General features: G+C 45.5%; 1 protein-coding gene across 1 annotated transcript in view; it reads right to left on the bottom strand.

The window, feature by feature from the left end:
- Positions 1-19,242, bottom strand: part of LOC147665737 (uncharacterized) — a 70,837-nt gene that overhangs the window by 28,262 nt on the left and 23,333 nt on the right. Inside the window, exons 4-6 of the mRNA XM_086949555.1 lie at positions 15,403-15,510; positions 15,213-15,306; positions 14,661-14,746 (exon numbers count right to left, since the gene is read on the bottom strand). The gene's annotated coding sequence lies outside the window, so the exon portion shown is untranslated. The remainder of the gene's footprint in view (positions 1-14,660; positions 14,747-15,212; positions 15,307-15,402; positions 15,511-19,242) is intronic.

Raw genomic sequence — 19,242 nt, 5'->3', positions numbered from 1 at the left:
AAGAAGTTGCGTCCATACCCATTTGGCTCGCACTTCCTGGTTCAGACCGACCACCGGCCCCTTCGTTGGCTGATGCAAATGAAGGGGGAGAATCCCAAGTTGTTGAGGTGGTCCATCTCCCTACAGGGAATGGACTTCCGGGTGGAACATCGGCCTGGAGAGAACCACGCCAACGCAGACGGTCTCTCTAGGTATTTCCGCCTTAGTGATGAGAACTCCCAAGGGATTGGGTAGTTCTCCCCACTTTCAGCTGGGGGGGACGCGTGTGAGACCTGTCTGCTTCTGAGGGTCCTCTAACAACTATGATTTATTTTGTCCCTTTGGCCTCTGAGTGTTATTATTCTTTTTTTTTTATGTCCACCCAGATTTTTGGTTGTCAGCATTGATTGTGGGGCTAGGTGTTCCTTGAGTAGGACGTTGTGCCTTACCCTTGAGGCCTAGTCATCCACATGAAAATTTAGTGAGATCCCAGAAACCTAAAATGGAGTCCACCAACTGACATAACGGTCATCACAACCAAGCTGACCCATTGAGTTGCCTGAGGAAGGTTCTGGAACCAACTGGCAAGTTCCAACGGACTAGGGTCAGCCTATAAAAAGCCAGTACTCAGGTGGCCATTTTGTGTAAGCCTGTGACCAGAGAGGTAGCAGTGACCAGTGTGGAGAGATGCGAATTACAGAGGAGAGCTTTGCACCAGTAGGGGCGCAGTTGTCCTGTGACCGACTGTGTCCTACTTGGATGTGACCCCCTTGGATCCGACCAAACCCCACTGAGACTGAGTATCATCTTCGCACCTGGACTTTCACCTCAAAAGGCACCGGAAATCCCCTTGGTGTACTTTGATCTTAGCGGGGGTTCATACACCCCTGGGTCGCTCCTGTCAACGTTCAACTTAATTACCCCTTTTGAAACGGCATTAACGTGAAGAAGGAAGAGGAGCTGAAATTACAACCGCTGTGTCTGACTTCACAACAGGCGAGGCACACTTACCGTGCAAAAGGAAGAGTAGCCTGTGGCAGCGGTCGAGGAAGAGATCATCCGTCCCACTCGGAATCACCTGAAGCGGCATTGGTGTATCTGAGGGCCTGCACTTCCGAGGTTCTGTATTGGTGGAAGACGGACCAACGCCAGCGAAGGCGGGGCCGAGGAAGAGCTTCTGAAGGAGAGCCGAGCGTCATCGGTGAAGGCGGTCCTACGCAGAGGAAGGTACAGCGCTCGCACTGGTGAGGAGATCGGGAGGAGTTGTGACGCGCTCTGTCAACACCGCCGGTGGACGTCCCGCCCTTGACCCGGTCGCTGTGGAGAAGTGTCGCATGCCGACCCCCTGACCCCTGAGGTGAGGCGGTTCCCGAGACTGTTTCGTCCAAGCCGACGAACTCCGGCAGTGTCAAAAGTAAGCTGGGGCATTGCTGGGGAGAAGGGTGGAATCGGTTCTTGGAGGAGCGGTGCATGAAAGGGTGACGGGCGATTCCCGTATGAACTAGAAGCCGGCCAGAGTATTTCCCTGAACTTGACTTTCACAATACGAGTAAGCCAGTAAAGGACCAAGTCTTATAAACACGAGGAGAGTGAGAGGATAGAGTGGAACTCGTGGGGGGCTGTGGGTTAGAAAACAAGGAGTTGTGGGGAGATAGGCACAATCTCTATCATAGGGGAGAGTGTAGATACCGTCCTACAATCTGAGGTGACAGTGTAAGCAGAACCTACTAAGCTGCCTGTACGTCAGCAGGGGTGATGTTACTGGGGCCAAAGTGAAATGTGATGTTAATTTGCTTATTCTTTCCTAGTGAAACAGCCGTGCCAACTGTGGTAATATCGATTACCTATACTTAATTTGCTATCAATAATCAATAAGAATAACTCAGAAAAATGAGAGGCAGAATCCGAGATATTGAGGTTAACTCAAAAGGGTTTTATTCCTGTAAAAGGAATTGGGTTATTGGCTCGAGCCAAGGTGGCATAACCATTCCATTCACCACACAGGGTTCAGGAAGGGAAGACAGACAACATATTGTTTACAAAAGTACATATATATAGTCAATGCATTACAATGTATGAGCATACAGTAGGCGTAATAGTAGGCGTGACTGCTGAAAAAAAAAGAGATAAAACATGAAAACGTCACAAAAGAGGCATGTCAATAGGCGTGCATGAAGGTGTACACTAGATACGTCATTTAACATGATGTCACAAGTAGGCGGAACAATAGAGAATCCTGCAGTGTCAGCATAATTATATGGCAGAGATGCGCGCGCAGCTGCTTGACGTGGATCTGACGTGTAACTGGAGGGCGAAGGGGACTTGACATTTAGCACTACAAGTGTAGACATAAGTGGAGACATAAGTCTGGGATGTCAGATCAACCTAGTCCCAAATCGTATCTGATATCATATGTTTAAGGAACAGTAGTATCTGGAAGGGAAAAGGTCTCTAGACATAGACTACTCTATTCTGAATATGAATGCGTGTACATGTGTCTACATGTCGGCATGCGGGGTGAGGGGGCATGGGCCTACCATGGCAACGGAGTCTATGAATTACTTGCACGGAGACAGAAGAGCCGGGCCCTCTGCTCCTGCAGCTGGGAGGATGTTTACTTGGGCTACGAGACAGGAATGTGTTTTCGAGGAGTGGAGTAGATAATTCGAAGGTTGAATACAGTCTTGGCAGGCAGAGGTTAGGCTATGCACCGGAGTCGCGCAAGAAGTAAGGTGGGGGCCACTGGCACAGAGGTAGCCTGGGCTGCGGCCCTCGGAGTCAAGAAACAGGAGAAAACTAGAAAAAGGCTTCATGGCAGAATCTGGGCCTACTTTCGCCAGAGCTGAAAAACGTGTAAAGTGTACCACAAAAAGACGGTGGCACGGCATAGATAGGAACTGAATACTCAATCCGTTCATGGCGGATCTGAAAGAGGACAAGTTAAAGATGGACGCAAATGTATTTGCGTCTTCGTAGCTGGCACAGGAGGGAAATAACATGCACTGCAAGCTAGTACATGGAGACGGTGGGGTTCTCGCTGGGGAACACAACTTGATCAAAAATTATATTTCCTCATTCCCTCCTTGTTCCCCACGGACCCTTCATGATACATCGATATTCATCAATTGATCGACTTGTTCACTTAACATTATTTGCTCTTCTTGCTTTATACGCTTTGAATGGGAACTTGAATGTGGACCACATGAAGTGGCACACAGGCCGCAAATTGCCGGTCCGCATTGGAGACACAGGCAACAACTGAATACAACGAGAAAACCAATACCTAGGAGGGATAGGATCTTCCACCCCCAGGCTGACAACGTTGTCCAGAACCAACCGGACCAAGTCCAGGTGCCTGGATTCTGATGAATTAAACTTGCGATTTTATGAAGACGTGTAATAGCTTTGTACACCGTTGGCGCGTTATTAGGTATAAAAATACAGCAGCTTGACCCGATGACCTTACAAGCTCCACCCCTATCTGCCAAGATGACGTCAATAACAAGACGATTTTGAAGAACAACAACCCGCATAGCGGACTGCTCCTCCGTTAAGTTACCTAGGGCTGAAGTAGTTTCATTCACTACTGCTTCGAGGGTTCTAGTTAATTTTCGTATCAGTTTACTATTAAAGACAGCACCTAAGTAGGGGAAGAAACCTTTATTGAAATCTGTATATTTCTCCCAGGCAGTTTCAGTATAATCGACAAGCGGGAGATCTCTCTGGTATCTATGTTTTACTAGATTGGTGTTTCTATGATAATCAGGAGGGGCTAGGAATACGGGTGGCAGAAGGAATGCAATATAACAGGTACCATCCCAGTCTAAAGGCAGACGGACATATGCAGTACGACCGCAAACAAAATAGGAATGACGTAAAGTCCTAAACGTGGATCTACCATGATCAGTAAATTCGACTATAGTGGTGCATTTACTATGACCTACGTGTACAGAACCATTTTTGCGAACACATAGTTCACCAGTGACAGGCAAGACTGCCATAGCAGGCAGGACAGGAGCAGCATCGGATTCGACAGATAAAATCATGAAAGTGACTGTGTAATTACCTAACCCATATACTTCATTTTCTATATCAGTTCCAGTAGCAACGGGGAGTCCCTCCTTGTCAGGGTAGCATACCTTAAGCAAGACTATGTTCAGGTTTCCCCAAACCCAGTTACCTTCATAAATAGCAGCAGTAGATACTAGAGAATTAAGCATTTTGAACCATGCAGCGCATGTACCATTGTGGGTGAACGGGTACGGGAAAAGGGGCAAAACACCCTTGTTGTCTTGGTAAGGAGGGAGTCGACCACATATCCAACAATTAGTAGCATTGGTAGTCTGGTGAGAGTGATGTAACATACTAATGAAAGTGTTGTTGCGCAGCGCAAGTCTATATGACAATTCATGAGGCGGGAGTTCACTAAAAGAATGTTCAGTAGTAGCATTATAAGTAGCACGCTTGAATATAGGGTAGTATATATGCAGAAGAATTCCAGCAGTAATAACCAGCAAACATAGAAAAAACATAACAAGTAGTGTCACTATGCAGCGACTACGAAGTGATTTGCAATACGCATTTTTCTTATGTTGTCTTTGTCTATCTCTCTCTCTATCTCGATCTAGGGGATACATGTCAGAAACTAATTTAACCGATTCACCTAGGGGAGGACTTAAACAATTAAACTGTCTGACTTGCTAGATCGTAACTTTTGTCTGTATAGTTCTGAAGCAGTTTTCTCGACCAAAGGGAGTTTTGTGTCAGTTTGTGGAGGAGGGCAGGGCTTAGTGTCCAAGTCCGAAGGAAGTCCAAAGTATTTCTTTACGTGGCTGGAATGCAGCCACCCCTTCCTGCCCTCGATTTTTACAGCGGTCCTCGTCGTAAGCAGAACCAACTTCGGCGACTGCCAGCGGGGCTCCAGCGGGCTCTTCCGGTCGAAATTTCTGACGTACACAAAGTCACCAGGTACCACCTCATGGGGCTTCGTCTCGGTGTTGTCGGGAAAGGCTGCAGCTACCTGTGAACGACAAGATTGTAGTGCAGACATCAAGGAGGCAAGGTAATCTGTCAGCATAAGACAATCAACATCAGTTATTTTACGTGGAATGGGCGTCCCCCACATATTCGGTGGCCTACCGAAGACCACTTCATACGGAGATAGCCCAGAACGGGAATGGGCCACCATCCTCATATAGAAGAGGGCGACCGGCAAGGCAACTATCCAGTCTATACCTTTGTCTCTACAGATCTTGGAAAGTCGGATTTTCAATGTTTGATTATGACGCTCCACGAGACCTGCTGCCACGGGATGCCGGACACAATGGAACTTCCACTTGTAACCTAACAGGAGTGTAATATTTTCTACAAGTGCGGATGAGAACGGCTGACCATTATCTGAGTACACGATACGGGGCAAACCATACCGCGGGAAGTATTCACGGACTAACTGCTTGGCAGTAGTCGGAGCAGTATAATCGGGAACTGGGTATGCCTCTATCCATCGGGAAAGAGCACACACGACTACGAGGACATATTTAAAACCTCGGCAGCGTTCCATCTGGATATAATCCATCTGGAGGACTTCAAAAGGGTGATCGGGAGGCTGAAATCCACCTTGCTCTACGGGGATGCTTTTACCTGGATTGAACTGACCACAGATCATGCAAGTACGCACTTTCTGTTTGGCTGCTGCCCGTAAGTTTTTATTGGACCATATGTGTTGAATGCTGTCTAGCATAGCTTTCTCTCCAAGGTGTGCGGGACTATGTATTGTATTAATGATGACTTGTACCATAGAATCGGGGAGAAACCATGTAGATTTTCCCTTCGTCATCCATCCCTGGTCTGTTTGGACCCCTCCTAGTTTAATCCATTCCTTAATTTCATCCGGTGTTGCATGTGACTGTATGTCGATTACATCATGTGCGGGATCCCTGACTGCCATGCAGTGTGCTGGTACCACTATTTGCGTCTGATCAGTTATATGAGTTCGGGTTTGAGCAGTTCGCTTTGCTGTTCGATCTGCCAGGTCGTTACCCTGGGAAATGGCATCAGTAACCTTAGTATGTGCCTTACATTTCATGATAGAAATTGCAGTGGGTAGATGTATTGCATCTAACAGAGCTTGAATGAGGGGACCATGTTGGATGTTGGCACCGTGAGAAGTTAAGTAACCTCTCTCTCGCCAGAGGACTCCGAAGTCGTGAACGACTCCGAATGCATAACGTGAATCAGTATATATGTTGACTCTCTTGTTCTTAGCTTGAATACATGCTTGTGTCAGAGCAATAAGCTCTGCGGCTTGAGCTGATAAAGTGTCAATACAGTTTGTTTCAATGACTTCTGTGTCTGTCGTGACGGCGTAGGCTGCCACTAATTCACCTGTCTTTGTTCTCATACATGAACCATCCACAAAAAGTGTCAGGTCTGGATCTGGTAACGGAACATCTGTTAAGTCTTGTCTAGGCTTTGTCGTGATAGTAATAACTTCAATGCAATCATGTGCCAATGGATCTACTCCATTTACTGGCAGTAACGTGGCTGGATTCAATGTACTGCAGCGTCTGATTTCAATGTGTGGCTGAAACAATGTCAATTCATAACCTGTCAATCTTGCGATAGTCAGGTGCTGGGTTTGTGTCCTATTCAAGAGGACTTCTACAGAATGTGGAACCTGTACTGTCAATGGATGTCCTAACACGATAGAATCACTCTGTCTAATTGCTAAAGCTGTTGCTGCAACTGATTTCAAACATGCTGGAAGGGCTTGTGCTACTGGGTCTAGTGTACTGGAAAAATAAGCACAAGGCTTGTGTGAACCTGCTTGTTCCTGAGTGAGGACTGACAAGGCAGTACCTTCACGTTCTGTGACAAAAAGTGTAAAAGGCTTACTGTAACATGGTGTTGCTAAGACAGGTGCTTGACATAAGGCTTTCTTTAAGTCTTCAAAAGCTTGTGTATGTTCCTGAGTCCAAGGGAGGACAGACGTAGTCGCTGCCCCCTGTGTCGTTAACTGAATGAGTGGCTTGGCTAGAAATGCATATTGGGGAATCCATTGTCTACAGTATGAGGTGAGGCCTATAAAGGCCCGTACCTCCTTTAGTGTTCTGGGCGGTGACATGTTTACAATTAACTGAATGCGATCAGGTGTGAGCTGTCTCCCCACTTTGGACAGCAAGTGACCCAGGTACACTACTTGCTGAACACAGAATTGCAGCTTCGAAGGAGACACCTTGTGCCCCTTGTCGGCCAGGAAATTCAGAACAATCAGGGATGCATTTTCGCATTCGGGTTCGCTTCGAGCGGTGATCAGCAGATCATCGACATATTGAAGCAGAGCAGTGTGAACTGGCATATGGATGCTGTCGAGTTGTTTTTTCAGTGCTTGACTATAGATACTGGGGCTTTCTGTGAATCCTTGAGGTGCACGGGCAAATTTAAAAGATCGGCCATTTAAACTGAATCCGAACAAAAATTGGCTTTCTGGGTCAATAGGAACACTGAAGAAAGCATTCTTGAGATCTATTACAGTAAAGAACGCTGCTTCGGAGTCAATAGCTGTCAATAATGAAGAGATATCTGGGACCACAGGGTACTGTGGTACAATGCATTTGTTCAATTCGCGCAGATCAATAACCAATCGATAAACAGGGGGAGCATTTGGGTCAGTACGTTTAAGAACTGGAATGATAGGAGAATTACACACATTAGAGTCCGTTTCCACGACCACTCCTTGTGCGATGAGCTCGTCAATTATTCTCAGTAAAGCCACTACAGCATCCGGGGGTAACTTGTATTGTCGAATTCGTGGTAATACCACTCCTGCTTTGAGTGTGACTCGATATGGTGTTATGTGCATGCAACCTACATCAGTGGGGCCCTGCGCCCACAGGTGGGCAGGGACTTTCTGTAGTCGGGGATCCATATCTCTCAATACATAATGGCCTTTGAAATCTCGCAAAAATAATCGTACTCCCTCGGGAGAACAGCAGATGATAGCTCCTAAAGCTTTCAGTGTTTTTATGCCTAAAAGATTTTCTGGACATGATTTCGTGAGCAATAAATCTGTAGTCCGTGTCAGAGGACCTACTGCAAGAGGGAGGGGTTGTGATACTTCGTTAATAATGGGTTTTCCTGAAAATCCGAGGGACACGTTCTGTGAGCCTGAGAGGGGTGCCCCTGGTACTTCATTGTGACTTATCGTGGTTCTGCTTGCCCCTGTATCAATGAGAAACTTTCTGTCTTTCCCTAAAACTTGACTATGTACATAAGGACCATTTTGATCTACAGGTACTTCAATAAGAGGCAAGCGGAATTCACTCTCTAGGCTGTTTCATGTGTATCGTTGGTAATCAGGGTAATCGTTCTGTGCATACTGATACATTTGCTGTGTCGTGGTTTGTGTTGCAGTAATGGGCTGTTGCTGAGGTATCGCTACTGTCTGTGAAGGAGCTGGCATGGGTGCGATCTGCTGTGTATTCTGGGGTACTTGTTGTGAAGTCTGATCTTGTCTAGGAGGACGTGGTCTCTCTTTGGTCTTGCCCGTGGCAATATTATGTTTCAAAACGGCACATTCATTTATATAATGACCTGGCTGCTTGCAATAATTACATACACCCTTTACAGGAACTGACGAATTACTAGCTTGGTTCGCACCCTTTTTCTGACCATCAGCGGGAACTGACTGAGCAACTAACATTTTCATTTTCGTATCCTTCATACGTCTCTGTTCATGTTCTTGTTCTTCTCTGAGTCTATTCTGGTGATACTGTAACATTTGTAACATTTGTGAAGGAGTGTTAGCTTGCCAAGTGCTTTCTACTTTCAGCACTCTATTCTTGACCTGGGGTAAGGAATTCTCGACTAATTTCGTTACAAAAAGATGTGGATATGACTCGCTACTCGGTTTCAGACCACTGTTAATACCAAAACATTTCTCAAATCGTGTATAAAAATCACTAGTGTCTTCATCAGGTTTCTGTTTGCATGCTGAAATTGCACCCCAATCTTCCTTTTTCGTACTCAATAAACGTGGCAACACCTGTATTAATAAACTAGGTAACGCTTTAGCTCTATCTCCAAGCCCTAGGCCTGGGACTCGAGTATCTTCTTCGTTTTCTAATGCAGCCCAATCAATCTTTGCATTACCCACCTCCCACTCTTTTTCTTTGAGTTTCTCGTATATGCCTGGAGGTAACAATACTTTCAATATTTTCATAAGGTCGGGATAAGTGTAATCGCCCATTAATAACATATCCTTTATTTCACGGTGGAAACCTGCAGGATCTTTATCGTGACTGGGTACTAGTTTCTTCATTTCTAGCAATTCGATTTTGGTTATAGGTGTATACACAAACACGCGTCTGAGCGTGTGGTCTGCATTCTGCACGGGGTGCACTTCTCGCAACGGATTCTGTCTATCCATGTAATACATGGTCTTTCGCTCCATGACGGGTACTGGGGTAACCTGCGGACTTAAGAATGTATTATACTTGTGGCGGTGTTCTAGAATTACTTTAATCAGGTCAGTACTTAGACCTTTCCATCTGTTCGTGACCAGTTCAATTAGTATATCGCGCAGGGGACCTGGATCAGAATGTTGACTTTTATACAATAAGAGCAGATGCTGTATCATGTACATACCAGCCAAACGCTGGTCACTTGGTGTCAAGTTCAGAAACGTATGCGCTAGCACATCATCACCATATTTCTCAGGACTGTCAGCCCATTGCACGGCTGACCTGGCTAATTCTTGTTCATCCATAGAATCAAGTTCATGATACCCCATGCGCTCTTGCAGTACTCGGTCGGTGGCTTGGAATAAGTGTTCGGGGGTTTTAGGATTACACATGGCTTCCTGATATATTCTTTTACACTCCGGGCGCACTGGGCGCATCGAATTATTGAATGGCCTTCCTTTACCTGCATACGCTATCATGTCTCTAACTGGCATTTGTTCTTGAACTAGTGTTTGTGCTTGTACTGGTGTCTCTGGTTCTTCCTCTGCCTCCTCCTCGTCGGATTCTTGTTTGTCTGAATCTACTGCTGGTTCGGTCTTTCTTTGCTCATGCATCTTAGTTATCGAAGTTCTGATCCTTCGGTACATGTTATCTATACTGGCTTCTTTGTCATGCTGTCCATCGGCTATATGTCGGCCCCACCTATGGAGTGCTTTCAGGTCAGCCGGGTTCGCACCCGGCCTATCTGCTTCTCGAATAAAACAGTTTATAAGAAACCGTAATAACCTGGCTTTAGTTTCCACTTTCTGATGGGCCATGGCCTCCTTAATGCATTCAGGCCCTACTCCTGTCTGCACAAACTTATATATTTGATCCATATGTTCTGTCATTCCAGGTAGTGTCATTAGGAAGTTCGTGACTCGACGTAAACGTACTGATGCGAATAACATTTCTATGTCATTCTTTTTACCAGGTACCGGGTCATATCTACAATCTTCAAGGCGATCTCCATAAATTGTAATATCTGTTTTAGGTGTACGCTGTTGTGACACCTCTCTAAGACTCAGGCGAGGGTTTGGTGGCGGGGTCCGGTAACCTGCCCCTCCGGACGCGCCTCCTGAGGCACCGGCTCCGAAAGGGTCTGTATCAAGGGAAGTAGGAGGAGGTGGAGGGAAAACTGGAAGACCAGGAGCAGGAGGATTCGGGGGAGGAGTAGCTTGTCGGGGAGGAAGGCCATAAGGATTCAGACCGTTAGGCGCAGGCGCGGGGGGCAATGGAGCTGGGGTATTAACATAGGTGGGAGCAACATCGTCTAAGTAGGAAGAAAGGAAAACGTCCTTTGCTGTTTTCGGATGTGTTTTAGTCGGGAGCAATGGGGGTGGTAGGTCCTTCGGTATTTCTGGAGAGGCCTTGGGCAGGCCCTTTGACAAGATGGGGAACATGCCATTCATAAGCGTATTTCGCTGTCTGTCTACTTGTTCTAACTTTACTCTGATACCTTCCTCAACTAATGCGTTTTCTCGGACCTTTTCGGGGTCCTCCTTACTCTTCTCTTCTAGTCTATGAGCTTTTTCTGTGCGCCTGTGCGACTCTTTACGCCATAACTCGATGGCATCTTTCTGTGACTGTCTAGCTTTCTTTTTCCATAACGCTTCTTCTACTCTCATGATGCAATCTGCATCCCATGTCCCAGCAGCGGGCCATCTCTGATTCTCTGACAGTTCCTTGGTGTAGTCTACCCATAAATCGAGAAATAACACAGCATCTAGGCCATGTTTATGGTACATAAAGTACCCTGGAGTGTCCCTGGGTGGAATGGGAACAGCTTCTTCTAGAACCCCCTTACGGGTTTTTATTTGTCTTAATTTGGAAAACAACGGCATTCCGAAATCTGGCTACTAGGTTCTTACTCAGATGTGGACACTAACATGCTATACATAAGACACGTTTAAGCACAACAATGAAAATCGAACATTCACTCATACCACGACATTTGCATGACACATTAAAACATTTCAATAACAAACCACATTAATCGATAACAGTGACAAGTGCAACAGGATGTACCGCTAAACGGCACAGATACACCTTTTACAGGTGCAAACTAGATGTACTGCTAAACAGTACAGATACACTGCTGAACAGTGCAGAACAGGCTCGTGTACCCGAACCCGACTTGACCGGCACAAACTAATGCGCACGTCAGGATGCGTCCCTAGCAACGGTACTCACCAGGAAGCACGGAAACGGAAGGCCTCGGAAACTCTGGACTGGACTCGACTCGGACTGGATTCGGACTCGACGCAGATACTTCGGAAACTTCGGAACCTGGCGGGCCTCGGTATACCACGGATCTTGCTCTCTCAGCTAGACTCAGGTCGGGATCCTCCGCACGCCTCACCGCCTCGTCTGGGTGTTGATCGCAGCCTCAGTCACCTCCGTTGGCCTGAGGGAGATACAGGAAATCCTGCGGGTACGCGTAAGTGTCCGTCCGGCTGTGGGCAGGGGGCTAGGCCTGCAACACACCACCGGCGAGTGGGGTGGGGGAGGGGTCCCTATTCGGGCGCCAGAACTGTGGTAATATCGATTACCTATACTTAATTTGCTATCAATAATCAATAAGAATAACTCAGAAAAATGAGAGGCAGAATCCGAGATATTGAGGTTAACTCAAAAGGGTTTTATTCCTGTAAAAGGAATTGGGTTATTGGCTCGAGCCAAGGTGGCATAACCATTCCATTCACCACACAGGGTTCAGGAAGGGAAGACAGACAACATATTGTTTACAAAAGTACATATATATAGTCAATGCATTACAATGTATGAGCATACAGTAGGCGTAATAGTAGGCGTGACTGCTGAAAAAAAAAGAGATAAAACATGAAAACGTCACAAAAGAGGCATGTCAATAGGCGTGCATGAAGGTGTACACTAGATACGTCATTTAACATGATGTCACAAGTAGGCGGAACAATAGAGAATCCTGCAGTGTCAGCATAATTATATGGCAGAGATGCGCGCGCAGCTGCTTGACGTGGATCTGACGTGTAACTGGAGGGCGAAGGGGACTTGACATTTAGCACTACAAGTGTAGACATAAGTGGAGACATAAGTCTGGGATGTCAGATCAACCTAGTCCCAAATCGTATCTGATATCATATGTTTAAGGAACAGTAGTATCTGGAAGGGAAAAGGTCTCTAGACATAGACTACTCTATTCTGAATATGAATGCGTGTACATGTGTCTACATGTCGGCATGCGGGGTGAGGGGGCATGGGCCTACCATGGCAACGGAGTCTATGAATTACTTGCACGGAGACAGAAGAGCCGGGCCCTCTGCTCCTGCAGCTGGGAGGATGTTTACTTGGGCTACGAGACAGGAATGTGTTTTCGAGGAGTGGAGTAGATAATTCGAAGGTTGAATACAGTCTTGGCAGGCAGAGGTTAGGCTATGCACCGGAGTCGCGCAAGAAGTAAGGTGGGGGCCACTGGCACAGAGGTAGCCTGGGCTGCGGCCCTCGGAGTCAAGAAACAGGAGAAAACTAGAAAAAGGCTTCATGGCAGAATCTGGGCCTACTTTCGCCAGAGCTGAAAAACGTGTAAAGTGTACCACAAAAAGACGGTGGCACGGCATAGATAGGAACTGAATACTCAATCCGTTCATGGCGGATCTGAAAGAGGACAAGTTAAAGATGGACGCAAATGTATTTGCGTCTTCGTAGCTGGCACAGGAGGGAAATAACATGCACTGCAAGCTAGTACATGGAGACGGTGGGGTTCTCGCTGGGGAACACAACTTGATCAAAAATTATATTTCCTCATATATTTCCCCTTGTGAAGTATTGTGGTCAGTGAATGTTTAAAGTGATCTGAACCTGAAGCAGCGGGGGTGAAGTATACTCTGGTTCCTTCTTAGGAATCGTCTAACTCAATAATCTTTCTGTAAGCAACTGAATTGTATTGATTTCTCTAAGAAGAAAAAGGAGGGTCATGTAAACTGATACTGAAACGTGTAATGTAATGAAATGTAAGAAGTGATAAGAACTGCATTCATTTGAAAAGTGATGTACTAATGTAATAAGAGAGCTATCAAACCAAAGAGAACAGAGTCTATTTTTATAAAGTACGAACCTTATTTTCCTAACAAGGTGTAGTGTCATTTTTGGAATGGATGGGCGCTGAGTTCCTGAGGGGTTTTACGCAAGCTTACACATTTAGCCTTTGGAATTAGCCTTCCCCTCTGTGCCATACTACCCACGTGTTGGCTAGGAAATCCCTAGGTCTAACAATCTTAGATTACAAGAATAGAGCTGTAGTATGTCAACGCGTTTCGACACTTGTACTGTGCCTTTATCAGGACAGAGCTTTCAGCTGAATTCTAGAAAAATTAATAAACAGTTTTAAGATTCTAGACTTTAATACAGTATGTCATATAACATTCATTGTGGTGCATTATACATTCTTTTCGTACAAGTTAGCCAGACTTGTGGTTGCAAAAACTGATATGTTGCTTGACATTGGTCCAAGATTTTACGCATTAACATTCTATACAGAAGTATTTACATACATTTATGGCTGTATCTGCAGTATTTTTAAAAGATCCTGCATATAGCAAAAATATACATACATAAACAAGCAGAATATGGGGTTTGGTTAGAGTAGAAAAGAGATGGTAAAGACAAGATGTGTAGCTATTTTGTACGGTACCTGGTGTAACTATTTGGGTTCCTAATTCATCAATTTACTTATATTTCATAACTGGGAATATTTATGAGTGTGTAATACCCATATGCTTGATTTAGTTATATCATTACGCCGTCTTAGTAGCTGGTACACCAAATTTCATTTCTTATCTGGTTCATAGACGTCGCTTACCTTAAGTTGAAAAATGGGATTAATTCTTTATTATTCCAGGGTTGATTGATAAAAAATAACCTTGTTGCGCGAAAATGATAATAGAGGCAAGTATTGGGCATTTAATGACAAGCAATTATTTAAGGTTACATGTTAAATTTCCTTCAATCGCAGCTAATACTTGATGTATTCGGAAAGTTTGCAACACATTTGTTATAGTCTTTTTTGCCCTATTGTCGTTTTGCTCCATTAATGTTTTTGCCCTAGATTGAATTTTGACCTGGATTAGTATATTCCTAAAGTCTTTCTGTTTTGGACATGGTTTCTATGTTAGGCATACTTTACACATTTCTGTTCAAATTTACCTGCAATGTTTGGGTTGTGCTCCGTTGGGTCGCGCTAGTTGGGAGGCATAGAATGACTTGTTTACGTAGAAGGTTCACGATGAGTCCTGTTATTAATAAGAGTAAATGACGTTCAGTTTTCCTAGAGTTACGGGCGATGTTATAACTTCATGCCTATGCGATTATTACTTACATATTTTCATGTGCCTAGCTGTCTTAGCGTGTCAATTCAGATATTTGGGGTGGGGCACCTTAGTCCTACGGGTTGATAGCGGTATATGAATCTATTAAGGAGCAAACAAAATTATCGCGAGTACAAGCTTTAGTGCTTGATTGCATTAGTATCTCAATTTGCATAGTCTTGCGGTATAGTACCTCCATAGTAAGATTACACTGCCCGCATCCCACTAAAGAGCCTGATGTACCTATTAAGCGATTTTCAAAGTTAAAAACAGGTTTCCGGGGTTCTACACAGGAGACAAATGGGTAAGTTTAAATAAATATGTTGTCACAAAATAACGTGCCTTACAGTATTCATCATAAGTTGTGGTATTCTTTTACAAGAACGGCTACCTGATCATGCCGCAGACTTGGTTCCTTGCTGTTAGAAGTCGCTATTTGATGGCGATTCAAAGGAGAGCCGGGCGTTGCTACCTGCTGGTCGTCCCTGTTTTTTTAAATTGGCAGATAATCATAAATATATTGTAAATTAGCGTCCTTAGGAGCCATGAATCGTTACCGCCCGAAAAGGATTAGCATTTACCTGATAGTATTGCCGTGTCTAGGCGGGTGTAAAGCCTGCCCGATGCCGCGTTTTATAAGAACGGGCTTAGTTTGCTGATGGTGCTGTAGGGTAAAGGCGAAGTTATATCTAGGGGTAGGAAAAGAAAATATCAGAAGCGCGTAGGTAGTTCATGGTTTAAAGCACTTTTGCAGTTTTTAATCTTAATGCGGCTATCGCTTTTTCTTCTCTTTCGCGCTTACCGTCTCAAACTCCTGAGAGCTGGCGTTTCCTGGCGGGTAGCTTGTTTGAATCAGAAAAGAGTTTGTAAGCTTGTATCTGATTTGTTTTTATATCCGCTCACCTCAGTGCAATACCAATGAGGTGACACCCTCTTTTAAAGGGGAATGCCTATGTGGATGTTACATTGCATTCGTGGACATATATTTATATTACTTGTTAGTATATATGAGAAAGCGATGCGACAGGTGTATATCAGCACATGGGTGATTTGGGTTAGCAAGGTGTAAGATGAAAGGTGAAATCTGTCATGCAGATTCGTGCTTGACAAATTGCAAGTCACACGCATTTGGCGTCTAAATTGTCATGGCTATTGGTTCCTGACCTTTAGTTCTTTTTATATTAAGATATTTGGTGTTATTATATACCTTTCTATAAAAGTGATGGCTGTATAGTTTGGGATTATAGAACTGGTTGGCTGATTCTTTTTATTCCTAATTCACGTCGTATGTATGTAATAGTTCATATACATATATAGAGGTGAATACTGGGTCTGAGGCAATTATTTAAGAATTATTGCGTTGTGTTGTGTCTCAGGTAGTTCTGTAAACGATATTTATGCTATAGTATTGCGTTTTCTCAAGGCAGTTCCTGGTTAAGTTCATGGGGAAACGTTCCAAGAGTAAAAATCCAGTATACTTCCTTTTTCCTTCTCACCTTATCACCTTGAGGAGTGGGCTGGGGGGTTTTGAAGAAGCGATGAGGAGATCTTGTCGATGGTGATTTTGTTCCAGTTTCTTTGCAGAGTGGGTTGAGGGTGGTTGTTGGGGGTGGGCTTGTTGTAGGTGAAGTGGACGCAGCTGTGGTCAGTCCAAAGGAGAGCTGTGGTGTGGCTGAAGGAGACATGTTTGCTGGAGGTGAAGATAGGGTCGAGTGTGTGACCTGTGATGTGGGTGGAGGTGGTGACAAGTTGTTTAAGTCCGAGGTTGGCGAGGTTGTCCAAAAGGGTGGTGGTGTTGCGGTTGTTCTTTTCAAGGTGAAAGTTGAGGTCTCCCAAAAGGATGTAATCCTTGGAGGGGAGCGCGTGTGGAGTGATGAAGTCCGCGATGTCTTCACTAAACTGTGCGCGGGGTCCTAGTGGCCTGTAAAGGAGGGTGCCTCTGAGTGTGGTTTTGGGGTCGATGTGGATCTGGAAGTGAAGGTGTTCAGAGTTGGCGAGATTGACGTCTGAGCTGGTTGAAATGCGGATGGATTTCTTATGGACGATAGCGATACCTCCTCCTATGTGGTCGATCCGGTCCTTGCGTATGATCTTATAGTCTTCCGGGATGGCAATGGTGATGTCTGGGGCTGATGTGGCGTTCATCCATGTTTCTGTTAGGAAGGCGATGTCCGGAGAGATGGTGTCTAGTAGATTCCAGAGGACAATGGCGTGCCTGTGGACTGATCGGGTGTTGAGCAGGATGCATTGTAGGTGGTTGGGGTCCGATATCTGGTGTGTGATCGTAGGTAAGGAGTTGTTCTTGGTGCCGTCGAACTTGCAGGAGTTGCAGGAAAAGGGTCCATGGGTGTGTCCAGGGGAGGCTTGAACGCAGTTGGGGGAACGGCCGGAGTTGAGGGCTAGGAGGGTGGTGGCATCATAAGTAATGCGGGAGGGGTGGACATTACGAGGACCAGGGGGTCTGGCGCTGGGCGCGGTCCAGGCGCGGACGGGCGTAGACGGGCTTACCTTCGGCGCACCTTCGGCGTGGACGCTGCGAGTTGGTGCATCTGACATAAATGGAGAGTGGAGGGGGCGGAGCGTGGGAGGGTCAGCAGGGAGGCGGGGGCGAGGGAGGGCTCGGGTCAACCTGGGAAATGGCCGACCAACAACAACAACAAGGAGCAATGGAGCGCTATGAGGGTCAAAAGATGCGAGTTCGTGCGCGGAGACAGTGGAGATCGTGACACACTTTAAATAAGTACACAGCCAATGTAATGCAGACAATGCGCAGCTACAATTATTACAGGTACTGCACGGTGAAAGCGATATCAGTTACCAATCAGCAAAGCGCTATGCAATTAAATAAACAACAGTGCGCGCTAGCAAGTACAAACACAGTGCCCAGTCAGCAAGCAAATGTAGGCGCTACAATACCACAGGTGAGGGAGGAAGCGGGGGAGCGACCACTCGCGTTGGAGGCAAGATGTGCCTGTCGCCCCGGAACTGCCCCACAGAAGGGAAAAAGATACAAGAAGTGGAGGAGGAGAGAAACAGACACACCCCCGGACACCCGGTACCCCCCGCCGGCAGTGACCCCCCAAGACACCTTCATCATCAATCAAAGCAAACAGTCGACATGATCACGGGGGGGACAGTCACCAATAAACCCCCCCCCCCACCTCACCCCTGGCCCGGTGAGATACTCGGTGCTGTACCGGCAAAAGTGAACTAAGCAATCACAGAAATGTAAAAGTCAACCCTGCAAGCTTCACGAGGAGATCTATCGCCAAAGTCAGAACAAATGCAATCAAAGGGAGCGTCTCAGGTGGTCCGAAGCAGTGGCAAGGAGCGAGATCAACTCAAAGTCAAAGGCAGCCCTGACCAGTGCGAAGCCATACCGGAGCACATTTCGACCAAGCCACAACCATCCAGAGGCAGACAAAGCGTCGATTTTTGTGAATTTTTGGTACTCTGTATATGCAGGACACTTTCTTCTCTGATTCATTCAGAAATGCATGTTCTTTTTCATTTATAATGCCTGCATCACGGGCTTTGGTGGTTATTTGGTTTATTGTCTTTATTATTCGTTCTGTAGGGTTCAGTCTAATCTTTTTATAAAAGGTGGAGTCATTCAGCATTTGAATCATGTTAGTTTCATAGCTCAAAGAGTCCATCACGACTATGCCACCCCTTTTGTCACTACTTTTAACAATGACCGATTTATTATTTTTTAGTTTAGTCAGGGAGTCATGTTCTTCTTTGGTAATATTGTACCTAGGTTTGGGGACAAATCTTAGTGCCTGTTCCAATCGTTTTAGGACTACCTTTTCAAAGATTGCTGTCTCTGGACCTATTTGGTCTAGTGTAGAAGTAAAAGTGGAAGGAAGGGACACTATGTTATAGATTCTATTTTCTGATTCTAAGAGTTCACTGTCAGAGAAGAATTATTTTAATCTAATCTTTCGGAAGAAAGAGTGGATGTCCTGGTATAATTCGAACAGATTAACTTTGTCGTGGGGGACAAATGATAGTCCTTTTGTCAAAAGAGACAGGTCGGTGGGCCCAAGAATATGTGAGGACAGATTAAATATCGGTATTACATCACGTTCCTCCAATATTGCTTGCTGCGGGTTTCCAGATATTGTTGAGATTCCTGTGTATATTGGTGGTTCTGATAGTGTCACCTTGTTTGGTTCTGGAACCTGACCCTTTGATGTCCTTGTCTCCCCCCACGTTGGCCTAAAAAAAGCTGGCGATTGTTTCTTTGGCCATTTCGAGGGTCAAATGGTCCCTCATCTTGGTATCCCTTACTTCCTTCTCCATCATACTCAGGGTCTGAGGAGTCAGAGAAGGTGTTAATTTTCTGATGAAAGTTGTAGTTGGGTGCTCCAGGTTGGAAGTCTGTTTTAAAGAACCCATCTACAATATAGGGATACGTC

Source organism: Lissotriton vulgaris, unplaced genomic scaffold, assembly GCF_964263255.1.
Source record: "Lissotriton vulgaris unplaced genomic scaffold, aLisVul1.2 SCAFFOLD_934, whole genome shotgun sequence".
In the NCBI taxonomy this organism is placed as follows: Eukaryota; Metazoa; Chordata; class Amphibia; order Caudata; family Salamandridae; genus Lissotriton; species Lissotriton vulgaris.
The sequence above is the reverse complement of the archived record's forward strand: the minus strand, read 5'-3'. Positions and strand labels throughout refer to the sequence as shown.